Genomic DNA, 13,521 nt, shown 5'->3' with positions numbered 1-13,521 from the left:
AGTTTCTCCACCCACTGCCCTGAGGGTGGTGGGCTACAAGTACTGGAAACTTGTGCCTATGCAGTCCAGAATCAAGAGCCATCTAGACGAACAAGGAAGCCACCGACGCAAATGAGGAAGTCCGGCTCACATCCCCAACACAGAGGATCCCGAAGTTCCCACCTGTGGATCTCCATCCAGCTCACCCCTTGGATATGAGTTTCTGTAAAATGGTACCCTACTTCCTCTGCTAGAACCCCAATCATGTCACCTTGCCAATATCACCCCATGGATCTCCCTCCGGACAGAATTCCCCCCAAGGAGTCAGGGGTCCAGCCCTTGGCAGCTCTCAACTACTTGGGTTACACTAGGTACCAGTCCCAGAAGAGTGTCCCTGGCTGCCTAAGGCTGATAAAGCCCTTGTTGACCGCCTAGGCATCCTTCCTCCTCCATCTCCCACCATAATACGGGCTGCCCCCCAGGACGGGCCACCTGTGACAGAGGGCAGCACACTTGCCCTTCAGTGGCCGATCTGATATACTCCTCAGGCTTCATGCCCACCCAGCTGCCCACACTAGGCACTTCTCCCTGGTTTCCAAGCCTGTGTCAGGCAAGCTCTCCAGACCACTTCCCACTGCATGCAGCCTTGAAGTCCCTGCAGTTTTCTCACTCAAAGCGTCTAGCTGCCAGTGCACTGGATGCATCTGTCATCTCACCCAGAACACTAAGCCGCCTCCTCAGCCACCCTGCGGCTCCCCTCCTTCACTGCCTCTCAGCAGGCCGCATCTCTCCCCTTGGCAAGCCTCTCTTCTGCCTCCACCAATTTCCCTTCATTACCTTCCAGCCGACACGCCATTCCCATCACTTCTTTATTCTAAACATCATGGACACAATTCTGCCTGTTTGGGGGGTGTGGGGCTGAGAGAGAGTCTCACTCTGTAGCCCAGGCTATCCTCTCTACCTTGGGATCCTCCTGCCTCAGCCTCCCAAGTACTGGTATTACTGCTGTACACTATCACACCTAGCAACACTTAAATGCTTCCTAATGCAGTCCTACCCCTGTGGCTTTGCTCTGCCCTCTGCCTTCCATGTCTGTCTCTGCACAGACTCCAGTAACCCAAGCCCGGAAGAATTCACCTTAGTCCAAGCTGTTTTAACCACCTGCTGTTGCAACTAAACTAACTCAGCCTTTCAGTATTAGATTCCAAGAATACTAACCATATACAAACTCTCTGATCTCCCTGACTCCACCCCATGCTAGGATCACCATCCTGGCTTGTGCAGTGCTGAGGATTGAGCCCAGGGCTTCATCATGCTAGGTAGACAGTCTACCAACTGAGTGACATCCCCAGCCCAAAATCCCCTTCTGGATATAGGGATAAACACTCTCAACAAAGATGCTAGCAAACTGAATCCAACACTAAGTAAAAAGATTCTACAACATGAACAAGACGGATTGATTTATCTCAGCAATTCAGGGTTGCTTTAATAGTTGAAGGCAATTAATTCAACACACCATACTGATAAAGAACAAAATCCCATGATCATCTCAACAGATACAGAAAAAGCATTTGCTGAAATCTAAATCTTCATAAGAACAATATTCAATAAACTAGGAACAGAAGGGAACTTCGTTTTGTTGTTTTGTTTTTTTAAGACAGGGTTTCTCTGTGTAGCCCTGGCTGTCCTGGAACTCCTTCTGTAGACCAGGCTGGCCTCACAGAGATCCGCCTGCCTCTGCCTCCTGAATGCTGGGATTAAAGGCGTGCCAGAAGGGAACTTTCTAATCCTGACAAAGGGCATCTAAGAAAAACCTACAGCTAATACTGTCGGAAGTGAAAGGCTGAACGAACATTTTCCCTCTAAGAACAGGAACAAGGCAAGGATGTCTGGTCCCATTGCTTTTCAACATTGTACTAAAAGTGTGGTCAAAAGGTTAAGAGGTTAAGGTCAGAGGTTAAGAGCACTGGCTGCTCTTCCAGAGGTTGTGAGTTCAATTCCCAGCAACCACATGGTGGTTTATGACCATCTATAATGAGATCTGGTGCCCTCTTCTGGCATGCAGATAGAACATTTTATACATAATAAATAAATTTTTAAAAAAAGGATGTGGTCAAGGTAACTATATAATAAGAAGAAATTAATGGGCTGGAGAGATGGCTCAGTGCTTAAGAGCCTGGCTGCTTTTCCAGGGGACCTGGGTTGAATTCTCAGCACCCACCTGGCAGCTCACAGCTGTCTATAGCTCCAGTTCCAGGAAATCTGGCACCTTCTTCTGGCCTCCACAAACATTGCACACACACATGCGGTGCCCAGATGATACATAAAGGCAAAATACCCACACACATAAAATAAAATACAAACTAATCTAGTGTCCAGATAAGAAAAAAAAAAAGAAAAATGAAGTAATGATTAGATGACTTTATGTAGCATAAATTCCAAGGAACTGAGAAATTATCAGGACTAATAAGTGAGTTTTGCAAGGTGGAAGGATGTGAGATGAATATATAAAACTCCACTGCATTTTGTTACATGTACTCTCAACAAACAAGTACAAACAAGTCCAAGTACAAACAAGTCCAAGAACAAACGAGTTTCATTGTTCCCTCTTCCGAGCAGTTACCCACAACTGGTGAAGGCCCCATGTCCCCAGGCTTCCCTCTACCTGACACTGACATAGTACCTTGTCATTATCCCCCATACTTAGCGTTCGGGTCCAGAGTGCGCCAGGGTGCCCCAAGTAAGAGACTGTGGCTCCTAGTGAGTAGTTAGACTGAGGATTGCTGAAGGAAGCTGGAACAGACCCACTCCCCACTCGGATCCCTCTGGAGCTGCTGTGAGCTACAGGCCTACCTCCTCCTGGCTCCATGCTTGGGTGGGGTCGGGCACAGGAGTAGGGCAGTTTCAGCCCCATCTTCTTTCATCTCAGTGGCCAGCAGGAGGAGGTCTGGCTACCACCCTACTGTGGGTAGACTCGTAGGTGCCCACTGACTAACCTTGTGGAAAAGCCAAGTTACATTCCACCTTCACCTCTCCTAGGAACGTCCTCACTTCAGAGACAGATCTGACATCACAACCCCTCTCCAGAGGACAAGCCCCGCCTGACACCAGGTGGGTAAGCCGGGGTGACTCCTGCTCAGCTGCCCAATGCCAGACCAGAAAGAGGATGTGGCACTTGAGGGTATCACGCTGTGACAGAGTTCTTGGAAGATGTTAGCCCAGCTTGCAGACTATACTCCACCTGTGCCTGGGAAAGCTGAAGGCAAACCAAGAAGCATCTGTGGGCGGGATGAAGGCTCTTGGTTGGCCACTAACTGACTTCCTGGCCAGCCACCACAGTACCCATAGCACCACCTTGGCCCCAGGGACCTGATAGGTAAATTCAATTCATGCCGGTGAACTAACAGTTCATGGGACGGGAGAGCGTGGTCCGCTTCTCTGTAGGAACAACAGCCTCAGTAGGCTGAGCCACTGTGGATGGGAGCTTTGAGAAAGAGAACAGAGACATAAGTGTAAATCTCACTCAGCCCTTATCTTCTGATGAGTCCCCATAGGCAGAGGAGCCACGGAACAGTCCACTCCTCAGACTCCTCTGGTAGCCCAGCAGCAAATCCCCTCCCTGAGTGGGAGGCTGAGGCTGCAGGGTCAGGACTCACTTGCAAGACTCACTGTACTTCATGGGCCCTTTAGCTTGTAGCTGCAGGCCTCCGCCTGCACCAGGACTTTGGATATGTGTGGATCAGTGTCAGGTTGTGGCTAGAGTGCCTGAGACCTTGTGGAAGGTGTGTGATTATTGTGTGTACACACGTAGACATGCATTTGAGCCTGTAAATGTGCTTGTATGCACACCAGGAAGGCTGGACACCTGTCACACATTCTCCAGGTCAAGCCTCTCTACTCCTGCACACAAAACTCACCTTCTCTCATAGCTGATCTTGATTCAGGCGCCTCTGCTGCCAGAGGCTGTGGTGATATTTTGTTTATGCTTTAACAAACAAAGCTTGCCTGAAGTTCAGAGGGCAGAGCTAGCCACTAGATAACCACAGAGGCCAGGCAGAGGCAGATGGATCTCTGTGAGTTCAAGGCCACCCTGGGCTACACAAGATTGGTCCAGTTTAAAAGTGAAACAGAGCCAGGCAGTGATGGCATACATCTTTGATCCCAGCACTATGGCTGGACAGAGAGAGGAATATAAGGCAGGAGGAGACATGAGCTCAGTTCCCTTTCAGTCTGAGAATTCGTAGAGGTAAGAAGTCTGTCTAGTGGCTGACTGCTCTGCTTCTCTGATCTTTCAGCTTTCATTCTGATATCTGACTCTGGGTTTTCATTATTAAGACCAATTAGAATTCGTGCTACAAGAGGCTGCAGGAGGATTTGGACAGAGCAAACAAATAAAAACCACTCATTCCAGGCAATGGTATCACATGCCTTTTTGACCCCAGCACTTGAGAGGTAGAGGCAGGTGGATCTCTATGAGTTCAGGACCAGCCTGATTTATACAGCAAGTTCCAGGACAGCCAAAGCTGTTACACAGAGAAACCTTGTCTCAAAAAAACCAAAACAAAAAAACAAACAAACCAAACAAAAAAACCACTCAGTGCCACAAAGGCAGCCTGAACAAGTTCCACTAGACGTAAGTTCTGTGGCTGTACCTGCCCTGGGGCTCTGTGAACCTGCAGAGGTGAAGGGTCATCACCTACAAGGATCCACACATAAGCTGTGGCAGTGCACACCTGGTTAACATCACAGGCATTGTACTCACACGATGGACATGTGTGCACATTGGTACGTGTGCATATACACATGCATGTATGAGCTTATACATGAATTCAGGATGTGGCCTGTGAAGGTCTGGGCTCTGACAGCCCCTGACACCTGCAGACATGTCTGTGTGAAGGAACCAGTTCCTCTGGTGACCACAACATCAAGGACTTACTGTTAACTGTGACCAAACCCAACTGTTCCTTGAGAAGCTGCAGGGCAAGGCAGGACTGGGGGCTCCCAACCCAAGGGAAAGGAGACTAGGTACCACTGGGGCACTTACTCGCACATATGTTCTTATTCAGGTACACATAGGAACACATGATCTCATAAATACCCCTCATGTCACACATACACATGCACACATAGTCATTGTGGAGGTCTGAATGAAAATGGCCCCCAAAGGTTCATATATTTGAACACTTGGTCCCCAGTTGGTGAAACTGTTTGGGAAGGATTAGGAGGTGTGTCACTGAGTGTGGACTTTTTTTGTTTGTTTATTTTGTTTTTTGTTTTTTCAAGACAGGGTTTCTCTGTGTAGTTTTTGGTGCTTGTCCTGGATCTTGCTCTGTAGATCAGGCTGGCCTTGGACTCACAGAGATCGGCCTCCCAAGTGCTGGTATTAAAGGCGTGTGCCACCACTGCCTGGCTACTGGGTGTGGACTTTGAGGTCTCAAATACCCCATTCCCAATTAGCTTTCTCTGCCTTGTGCTTGTAGATCCAATGTGACCTCTCAGCTACTGCTCTGGGGCCATGCCTGCCTGCCTGCTGCCGCCATGCTGCCTGCCGTGATGGTCCTGGACTCTAACCCTCTGGAACTGTGAGCTCCCAATTACAATGCATTCTTTCATAAGCCGCCTTGACCATGGCATTTTGTCACAGCAATTCAAAGTAACTAAGACACTTTTGTTCTCATAGGGACTGACCCACACATCCAGCACAGTCACACATGCACACGCTTATGCATGTGCTCAAGCACATCCTCTTGAGGCTGTAGAGGTACTTTAGCAATTAAAAGTGGGTGCTGTCCCTGCAGAGGACCTGAGTTTGGTTCCCAGTACCCACATCAGATGCTCACAATTGCCTGTAACTCAAGATCCAGGGGCTCTGATGTCCTTTTCTAGACTCTGTGGGCAGCTCCACTCATGTGTACATATCACCACACAGACACACAGGTACACATAATTTAAAATGATTTGTTTTTCAAGACAGGGTTTCTCTGTGTAGTTTTGGTTGTCCTGAGCCCTTCTGAGCCTCAGTGTCCTAGTCTGCAAAGTGTAAAATAAAGCACTGAGTTCATATGTGCCCCGTGAAGGCTGATGCACTGTCCAGTAGAGGGCTGCGTTAGCCTCTAGGGACCATGCATGAAGGGTCTTAGACTGTGACTGTGTCTTTGTGTGTGTTGCTTCCATATAGATGAGTGTGAATTAATAGGTGATTTGCATATGTGTATAGTACAAATGTGTCTATTAGCATACACATGTGAGTAAGCACATGGGTAAATATGTGTGAGTGTGAACACATGAGTTTATGCTTTTTAAGAAACACATCATTTTTAGCTGGGTGGCAGTGGTGCACACCTTTAATCCCAGCACTCAGGAGGCAGAGCCAGGTGGATCTCTGTGAGTCTGAGGCCAGACTGGTCTACAGAACAAGATCCAGGGCAGGCACCAAAAGAAAAACCCTGTCTCAAAAAAAAAAAAACCAAGCAAACAAACAAACAAACAAAAAGAAGGGCTCAGGACTTGCACTGGGTACTCCCCATGGGCCAGACTCTCCGGGGACCACCCCATGTCATCACCCCAACACCCCGATATTCCAACCAGAGTCATCCCCATATCGCCAATGAAGATACCGAGGGTTGAAGAAGCCAATAACTCATCCAAAGCCGCATGGACTGTATTTGTCTGGTAAGTCAGGAGCACTCACTACACTCCTCCCCGCCCAGCCCACTGCCCCAGCTTGACACACACCTCTTTGGCTGCCCAGCTCACACTGGCTCATATGTTCTCCCCTTTTGGTTTCCCTTTCTCTTTCTTCCTTCCTCTTCCTGGAATCTTTCTCTCTAAGAGAATCAAAACCAAAGTTCTCGAAAGGCCTAGTGACCAGCTGGACCAGATAACTCGGGGTAGCCACAGGGGCTGCGGCGCTGTCAATGTCAGAAGAACAGCTGTCATCCGTCTTCTGAGGCCTTGGGATTATCCACTTTATGTCAGGTCCTTGAGCACAGCACTCCCATACAGGCTTCCATCCAGAACTTCATACAGCTCCCTCTGTCCCCTCAAGTGTGTAAACACACACAAACACACACACACACACACACACACACACACACACACACACACACACACTAGACACAGAACACAGAACCTAACACCAAGGCCGCCTCAGACAGGGCTTACAGTGGGAAGGGCTCATAGGCCTGGACTTCCACTCTGGCAGGATGGCTTCCACCTCCCCACAGCTGCTGTTGGGTGACACAGAGTCTGAAGAGAGTTCTAATGACCAGTTCCCTCTCTGGGCTCCGTTTGGACCATTCAGATCTAAGGGCTAAGTTGACAGAGGCCGATCTCCTCAGAGACTATTGCTTCTCACAGAACCAAGTACCATTAGTCCCTACCCCAACCGTGATAAGGGCTATGGTCTCCCCCACCCACCCAAGTCTTGTAGTAGTTAGGCCAGTGCCACCTCCAGGACCCCAAATCCAACTGTTCAACTCACCTCATGGCGTTGACCCAACACATGGCTCTACTCCTTCCTGTGACCTGCTGGGGACAGGGGTCCTTGAGTCCAGAAAGGCTATTCAGCCCAGGGGCTTTGGGGAGGGACTTCAACCTGCGTCTTCCAAGCATGTGAACCCCAAGGCTCCTGGCTGCTTCAGCACTGCCCAGCTGCAGAGCAGCTCAGTCTGCTACATGGGGGTGGGGAGCTGGGGCCAAAAGAGTTTCCTCCCTGTCTGGGACTTCCTGTTACTGGGCAGTCCCAAGGAGAAGGCATTTCATGACTTCCACATAGCAAGGTCCTAAAATCCACCTGGGGCTCAGGGCACTTCTCCATCAGCCTGCTGGGTTCTGGCTCCCACTCACCACTGTAGAGCTTACTCAGCTCTGTGATTCTACAAAGGGAGCTTCCTGCTGGTAGTCCCATGGCCACCTCATGCTATCAGACTGTGAAGCCCCTCACAGCCTGGGGGTGTGGCCTGAGGAAGCCAGTGCTGACACCTGGGAGCTCACTCTCTCACCAACAGGCTTCTCCTTGGAAGGTCCATACTCAGAGCTGTGCCTTGTACCTGGTACCTATGGCTTTCAAGATGGATGTTTCTGCACCCTTTGACATCAAGGAACTGAGGGACTAGGACAGAGGGTATGGGCCAGATGTCAATTTCCTTCCGACAAGGACACTCCTGAGTCACCTCTCCACCTCAGCTCAACTAACCTCTGACTGGCTTTCTGGAAAGCACTTAACAGCCTCAGCGGACAAGCACACTTCTATTGTTCCAGTGTCTCACTTAGAATAAGCTCCTCCCAGGCATCTCTGCTCCCACAAGCCTAGCTTCTTTACCTGCCCTAACCTTCCCAACCCCCACCAGGAGTTCCAACCCAAGCCCCTGGGTACCTCTGTTTCTCATCACTGAGCCCCAACCCCAGGATAGGAAGAGGTGGATGGAAAAGGGGGCTTTCTGGTACTGAGGGCCAACCTCACGCCAGGACTGAGTCCACATACCACAAGGTTCCCAGGAGTGCTAGAGTCTTTACTGTGCCCAAGAGGTTTCATGGGGGCACCCTCCTATCCAGCTTTCATCTCTGCCTGTGTTGAAATGACCCTGAACACCAACCCCATGATTGGTTATGCAAGTAGCTAACCATTCACAGGCAAAGGCCTGCATGTCAACCACTCATAAAGGGCGGCTCGCTGGTGAAGGAGTACCTGTCTTCTCTATGCGTGCAGCCCTAGCTTTGCTGCCAAGATCTCCAGGCCACCAAGGGGTTGGTTGGCTAAAGAGCACTGGCTGTCTCCAAGAGAGCAAAAAGCTTCAGCTTGGCTGTTTGGGCATCCTTAGGGTAGACACAGCTACCCAGCCTCCCTAAGCCTACACCAAGTTCTATCCTCTGAGGTGTTCAAAGGCACAGAAAGCTGAGGCAGGGAGTGAATGGGATCTGGGAACACAGGCCTCCTCTCACTGCCCTTCCCCTCTCCAGCAAGGCTGAGCTAAAGGAGCAGGGGAGGAGCCCCTGGAGCATCCAGCACTGAGCACAAACCAGTGAGGCAGTTCCCAGAAGGCACGAAGGTGTCCAGGAGCTGTGGGCTCCAGAGCACATGCCAGGCCCAGGGAAGTTTCCTGGGGGACAGCCCTAGGTCTGAAGGAGGAATAAGTTTGCTAGAACAGAGGCAGACTGAGGGGGTCACAGTAGAAGGGCCTCAGGATGAACTTCACGGGGCAGCTCAGAGACTCCGCAACAACAAGGTAGCCAGGGCCGAGGGAGAGGAGGGTAGAGATTCTTGAATCCCAACAAGAGACAAACCAGGAACCAGCCAGCTCACTAAAGATATGCTCCCCCTTACCAGATAGAGGGGAGGATGGATACAACCTAAAGTAGAGAGGCGTGTAGCAAGCCCGTGCCCCGTTCTTGTCCCCACACTTCTAAATGCAGTGGAGGTGGAAGTGGGTGGTTGTTCACACTCACCCTGACCCCCAGCCAGGTCTCCAACCCTAAATCCCGCCCTGTAAGCCTATAGGGGAGTCAGAGCCTAAATAAGGAGTCTCCACAAGAGGCAGACCACTTTTGAACCCTCCCCTAATCCCAGCCCCTAGAAGTCCTGAGCTATGTGACCTCAGCAGGCCCCTTGGATCTAGGCCTCAGTTTCTCCAAGTACCTTCTCATCTCCCCAGATAGTAAACAACAGTCATGTTCTCAAAAAACAGAAGACATTTAAGAACCCCCCATGAGGATCACTCCATAACCTTCACCTCGTGCTGTACCGTGGAGGTAACCCCACACCATAACCCAAGCAGGAAGATGCATGCGGCTGGGGTGAGGCTGCCATTGCCGGAGTTAGGCAGCCTTGACTTCCACTCTATCCTCCTACTCTGGACTGGTGCCTTAAGTTCCCAAACTTGGGGATCCCCCCCACACACGAAGCCAGACTCAAGGCACTTACCAGAGAAGATAAGAGCTATCCAGCAAAGCTAAGCAGGAGCCCAGGGTTAACCAGAATAAAAGTGATGAAGAATTTTCACTCAGTACCCTGGCATGCCTCAGCCTGCTCAGGAGTGAGGCAAGCCCTCACACAGCATGTGGTGGTTTGAAAGAAAATGGCCCCTGAAGAGAGTGGTGTCAGGAGGAGGTGTGGCCTTGTTGGAGGAAGTGGGTCACTGTGGGGGCGGGCTTTGAAGTCTCTTTTGCTCAAGCTTCCCTCAGTGTGACTGTCAGTCAACTTCCTGTTGCCTGAAAGATGTGGGACTCCCAGCCACTTCTCCAGCACCATGTCTGCTTGCATGCCACCATGCTTCCTGTCATGACGATAATGGACTGAACCTCTGAAACTGTAAGCGAGCCACCCCAATTAAATGTTTTCTTTATAAGAGTTGCCATGGTCATGGTGTCTCTTCACAGCAATAAAAACCTTAACTAAGACACAGTGGATCAATCTAAAGGGCCACAAGTGCTGGCCCTGACCTGGCACCTCAGGCCCTGTAGGAGGCTGACCCTGTGACATCAGTACTCTCCTGAGATTCAGACAGGATGGCACAAACTTGACCCACAGCCAGGGATCAATGGTATTGGATTAGAACTCCTAGCACCCAGGACCCTTGTGTCCAGTCTGGTTTCCGCTGACCACCTGTCTGCACAGCTCAGGCATTGAGTGTACCAAGGGCAAGGAGGAGAATCTTCCAGGCTTGGGATGCATGCTGAGCCCAGGCAAGGCTGGGAACACCTCCACTGGGCAACCTTGACCTCTCAAAATAAGATGCTTCATATCAGCCCCTCCTATAGGGCTTGTGTCCACTCCCCTGCCAGCCTAAGCCCCACCCACCCAACCCTTCATGACCTGGAGCTCTCTCCCCTTTCCAAGCCCCATTCTGCCCACTGTACAATGAAGAAGGACTTCCGGGATTCCTGGGAAATCTGTCCTGGGTAATCGAGTAGGTGGCTGAGAGGGCAAGGTATTTCTCTGGGTCATGTGGTATAACAGTCTAAATGACAGCTCTCCAAAAGATACATCCATATTTCTGTAACCTGTAAACATAACCTAGGTTGGAAGAGGGTTTTACATGTCATTTAAGGTTCCCATCCTAGAGTGGCCAATGGCAAACCTCCCTTAAGATGACAATGGAGCCGGTTGATGGCTCACACCTCTAATCCTAGCATTTGGGAGGCAGAGACAGGTGGGTCTTTATGACTTTGAGGCCAGCCTGGTGTACACAGAGAGTTTGAATCCAGCCAGGGTTACACAGTGAGACCTTTTTTAAAAAGGATGACACAGGAGACCATGTAAACACAAGAGACTGAAGTGAGGCCTCCCAACACCCGTAACGGCAGCAAACAAGGAAAGCTCTCTCTCCCAGCCTTGTGGAGAAATGCAGCCGGGCTTCCACCTTGGCTTTGGACCTGTGACTGCCAGAACTGTGAGGGGATAGCCCCTGTTGTTTTCAGCCCTCTGGGGTATGGGACTCCATTAGTGTTGCCCCAGGAAGTGAGTCTGAATGGAGCCTCGCCCAAGTTCTTGATAGTGCCCAGCTGCCTTCACTTTGGTCTGACCCACTTCCTGATACGCCCAGTCAGGGAGAGCCTAGCTCTGCAATGCAGCATGTATCTCAAAGGGGCAACCCTAAGCTTGCTTCCCTGGATTCCACATCCCTCCAGAAGCCTCTCACGGCTCTCGTGAGTGGGACCATACCTGGCCCAAATCCACCAAAACTCTTGGTCTCTCTCTCACTCCCAGACTTGCTCTTCTTTGGCTCAATCAAGTGTTTCAGCTACAGAGGAATGGCTAAGCCAGCTACCTGGCCAGGGGATGTGGTGAGACCACCATTTCCTGCCCCAGGGCTAGCCATTCCAACACCTACATTTTGAAACTGAAAGCCATCTCCTTCAAGGCTAGAACTACCTCGGACCTTGCCCTTTCTCTGGAATCACATCAGCAGCTCAGCCCTCCCCACCACTCTCACCAAATGTGACTCCATCACTCCTCATGGACCTGGGTCTCACTATATCCCTAGGGACCCAAGAGATGGGTGATGAACAGCTAGAAAATGGGTTTAGGCCATACACAAAGCCACATATCTAGTGTAGCTATAACTAGCACACCCCTGAGTCCAGAATGTGTGAGTCAGAGCTAAACTGACGGACACAAGAGTCTTTTATAGATTTGATGTCCATTTTGGCTGTAGCCAAAGCTCACTGATGCCGTGGACCTTGACTGCATGAGACCAGCTGCAAGACTGAGCCAGGATGCTAGGCTGCTACCACATAGCCGAGCATCAAAGAAGGGTCACTATGTCCTTATGTCCCGGGATGTTTGACCAGGGTCTTCCTTTCCCAGGCCCAGGATTATTGTTCCTAGTAAGGTGCCTGAGCTGGGTGGTGGCATGTCTCCTGTGCTGAAGGCAAGCCAGGAATAATGTGATCCAGGGCTCTTGGAGATCCCCAAACTTGGTGCAGAGTCTGCTCTGGCCAGGAGGGGGCAGCACACTGGCTTCAAGGAGGACGCCTGGGGAACAGTTCCATGATGAAGCCGACCAAGCCTGATATGGTGAGGGGTGGGTGGGGCTGGGGAGAACGAAACTGGCAAAGTCTCCAGGAAATGCAGGCTGGCGTGATGCCTGCTGCCAGCCCGCTCTCCTGCCTCAAACCACAAGCCAGCAGAGGCGTTTCAGGATTCACACTTCAGTTCATCACAAATACTGACAAGTTTCCACTTTTTAATTGCTTGAGAGAGAGAGAGAAAAAAAGCAACTTTCTAGAGTGCTGACGTACAGGCCGAGTCCACCCCCGAGTTCCTGGTACCTCACCCACATCTGCATCCTGCATCACTACTCCCCAACCCAATGCAGCTAGCCTGGGCATTCCAAGGACCCAGGCCCTGCAGTAAACCCTGGGAGCTGCCCCCTGAGACTGGCACTCAGTTCTGAGTACCCCACCTACTACTAAAAACTTCTTCACCTAAGTGGCCACTGTGAACAGACTGGCTCAGTAATTAGACAGCAGATTCACTGGGGACAGCTCTGGCTCCATCCCCTTCTCCAAGACTTGTAACTCACTCTGGGTCTCAGTTTCCTCTCCTGAGGGACAGGTCTCACAGCTCCCGTATGGGTCATATAGTGAGGTGAGTACTCCAGGATACTAGGCTTCCACTGACAACATCTTTATCAGTCACACTGGAAATCAAGGAAGTGTCAGAGGAGCGCTTTGGAAATGTTCGGCATCAGTCAAGACTTTCCCATCACATCCTCATAGGTCTGGTAGATGCTCCATCATTCCCACTGCCCCTGGCTGAACCGCATCCTCACAGTGTCGGATTGGATCCAAACACACCAGACTCCATTCTATCTCCACACAGAGGAATGCTACCCTCTCAGCTTTCCAAGACCCCATGTCCGGACTACTGTCCCTTCTGAAGGACATCTTCTAGCTCCTCACAGAGTCCGGCTTCCTTGTGTTTCTCCCCTCAGTGCTGTTACCTATATTCTCCCCCAGCATCAGTTCTTGGGTACAAGGACCTCTCTAAGTCCATCCCCCGTACGTCCAATGTCTGATGTATGTGTTCAGTATGATGTA

The sequence above is a fragment of the Peromyscus eremicus genome, chromosome 10 (genome assembly GCF_949786415.1).
Source record: "Peromyscus eremicus chromosome 10, PerEre_H2_v1, whole genome shotgun sequence".
Lineage (NCBI taxonomy): Eukaryota > Metazoa > Chordata > Mammalia > Rodentia > Cricetidae > Peromyscus > Peromyscus eremicus.
The sequence above is the reverse complement of the archived record's forward strand: the minus strand, read 5'-3'. Positions refer to the sequence as shown.